The sequence below is a fragment of the Triticum aestivum genome, unplaced genomic scaffold (genome assembly GCF_018294505.1).
Source record: "Triticum aestivum cultivar Chinese Spring unplaced genomic scaffold, IWGSC CS RefSeq v2.1 scaffold197236, whole genome shotgun sequence".
NCBI classification, from domain to species: Eukaryota; Viridiplantae; Streptophyta; class Magnoliopsida; order Poales; family Poaceae; genus Triticum; species Triticum aestivum.
The window spans coordinates 1-2,874 of NW_025243722.1; the positions used below are offsets into that span (position 1 = coordinate 1).

The 2,874-nt window shown below is 43.9% G+C and overlaps 1 long non-coding RNA gene across 2 annotated transcripts; it reads right to left on the bottom strand.

The window, feature by feature from the left end:
* Positions 1 to 7: 7 nt before the first annotated feature.
* Positions 8 to 832, bottom strand: LOC123176989 (uncharacterized). 2 transcript variants are annotated; one of them, XR_006488732.1, is made up of 3 exons: positions 643 to 809; positions 471 to 547; positions 8 to 296 (listed from the first exon to the last, which is right to left on the bottom strand). It is a non-coding gene; the product is annotated as an uncharacterized lncRNA (long non-coding RNA). The 2 variants fall into 2 exon arrangements; XR_006488731.1 differs by lacking the exon at positions 8 to 296 and having other exon boundaries at positions 472 to 547; positions 643 to 832.
* Positions 833 to 2,874: the final 2,042 nt, after the last annotated feature.

Consider the following 2,874-nt stretch of genomic DNA (forward strand, 5'->3'; position numbering starts at 1 on the left):
GCACCTTGCTGAGACCACCGGCGGCCAATCACCAGCACCACCCACCGGATCCATCAACTACCAACCAGAACCAGGGCCATCGGACATAGCATGAGCCGCCCCGCCCGGTCAAGAACCACCACAGTTCTCGGCTGCAGCCATGCATCAGAAGCGCCAATGTGTGCCACGCGCGCCCACCGGAGACCGAAGGCTCCAGATCTGCCGGAGACCGAGGGAGCCCACTCCGCAGCACATGTCGCGCCATCCGAGCGCCAGACTCGCACGGTAGATGGACACCACTCACATCCCGTGCTGCCCTGGCCAGATCCACGCCCACACGCCACCGCGGCGCCAGATTCATAGTTTTAATTTTAGAAATGGGCATGATATTATTCAGAATGTAAAACTGTGTGTTTTCGTGCAGATGCGCCTGAATAAAAAATTGGAACTGAGACGAAATTTGAAAAATTACAGAAAGTACGAAACAATACCTTTTATCTTCTCGTCTTTAAACAGGAGACGAATTCAATTTGCAGGTTCCGTCTCAACGAAGTTCACAGATGTCTGGCTGCACAAGTTGGTTCCAGTATTTCTCAGACGGTGTTGAACAATAATAATAAAAATAGGAAGATCAAAAGGGGGAAGAATAGGAGAGACCTGCACCTGTACTGATCATCGCTACGCAGGTCTGGACGACTATGGATTCTGGAGATTCTGCCTTTCCAAGCAAAATACGAGAAGATGTCTCCAAGCTGGGTACAGAGTGCGTAGCAACTTGTAGCAAGACGTGCGAAAGTAGAGCAGCGAGGGTCTTGTACAGCCAAGTCTGCTAAATGGCTGGCGATAGGCCTAGATCTCCAGAGATAATTCTTTACTTGGCCGAGGTGTCTTGTATAGTCAGTGTCGATCGTACCATTGTGGACCTTCACCAACGCTATCGTCCAAATGTAACATAGTACAAGATTCCAGATATGTGTCTTGTGTAGTCAGTGTGGAACAATTATTGCATCTGATCTCGGCCCACGCTCTCGTCCAAACCTAACCTAGTGGAATGGGTCAAATAACCAGAAAGAATACTTGTCAAGATTATTTTTGCCTAGATGTTTTACTCTTCTATTCTGGGCCAACGCTCTCGTCCAAACCTTAGCTAGTTGATTAATGAGAGAGGAACTATTTATTTACTACCTCCGTTCCTAAATATAAGTCTATCTAGAGATTACTACATACATAGCAAAATAAGTGAACCTATACTCTAACAGGTGTGTACATTGAACGTAGTCTTTATAGTGGAATCTCTAAAATGAATTATATTTAGGAACGGAGGGAGTATGACTTTGTTACTGTATGCACATCCTAGAAGGCCTTTCACGCCCCTAGACCCTTGAGCCATCCGATCTCACTTTTGGAATACTAGATGACACCCGTGCGTTGCAGCGGGAACATGCAATAATTGGATGTGATATAGTATTATTTTGATGATATTTGGTTTTACTGCATTTTAATATGAGACAAAAGATTTAAAATACATATTTTTATTTGATTATATATAATTATAAAATAAATATTAAGTTGTATTTCTCATGCATGTTGAGAGAAATAAAAGTAGTGGAGCTGATAAAGTGGGATGTGTGCATGGTGAGGGAATTAGTATAGGTAGCATTTTTCATGCATGCTTGTTTAAAGAAATAAATGTAGTGGAGCTGATGATGTGGCATGTGTGATGATGTGACATGTGTGCATGTTGAGATAAATAAGATAGTGAGGATGAATTCTTTTTTTTTAAGAAACACCTGTAATTTTATTCATACTCATAACAATTACAGGTACACTGATTCGGATCTAAGATCCAAGAAAATACAAAGTAACTTCAATAACTAAGAATTACAATAAAATCTCTTGGAAACACCTTCTCTGTTAGAAGAAACACCTCCAAAGATTTCGATAAAAAGGCTGCAATTGGACTGGAACAAGGATGTTGTCACTCTTTCACCCACACGAACATTACCAATAATGATTTTTGAAAACACCTTGAGTCGCTCATTCAAAAAGATGGGAAGTCTTGATTGGCGAACATACTTGGGCAGGGGATGATCCCCTAGAAGTGTAGGACATCGTCGGATCACAATATCTTCACCATGATGTCGATGTAACACTTCAATCAACTTTACAAAAAATCAAACCAACAAAAAAAGATTGACAGGGCAATCTAAAGTCATCAGATCCGAATAATCGGATCTGCGTGAACTGAAAACTCTCTAACATCATGGCACCGCCAAAAGAATGAGAGTAAATTTATTCTCACAAAATACGGTGATGCTAGATGACGACGAAGGTAGTACTCCTGAAGATGAGAGGTCCCCCACCTCTCGGCGCCAAGATGACAGCCGGAGGCGAGGGGATGAATTCTTAGGTATATTGCATGGCCGTCCAATGAACTCTCAATCTCGTGTGGGCCTACGAACTCGGCCGGATTTCCTATGAGCTGCTATGCGGGTAGAAAAATCACAAAGTCTATTTAGTGGTTTGCGATAGTCAATCTCATTGTAGAATGCTTTCCTTGGCCTAGGAGCACTAGTAGAAAACAGGGCTTTGGTCACAGGGCAGTATTCACATTAGTCTCGGTTCAGTCACGAACCGGGACTAATGTGAGCATTCGTCCCGGTTCGTGCGGCTAAGGCATTAGTCCCGGTTCACCTGGGCCCTTTAGTCCCGGTTGGTGCCACGAACCGGGACTAAAGGGTGTGATGCCCATTAGTCCCGGTTGATGGCACCAACCGGGACTAAAGGTTAGACCTTTAGTCCCGGTTGGTGCCACCAACCGGTACTAATGGGCTTTGAGGCATTAGTACCGGTTCATGGCACGAACCGGTACTAAAGGTCCCATTTTCAAACTCT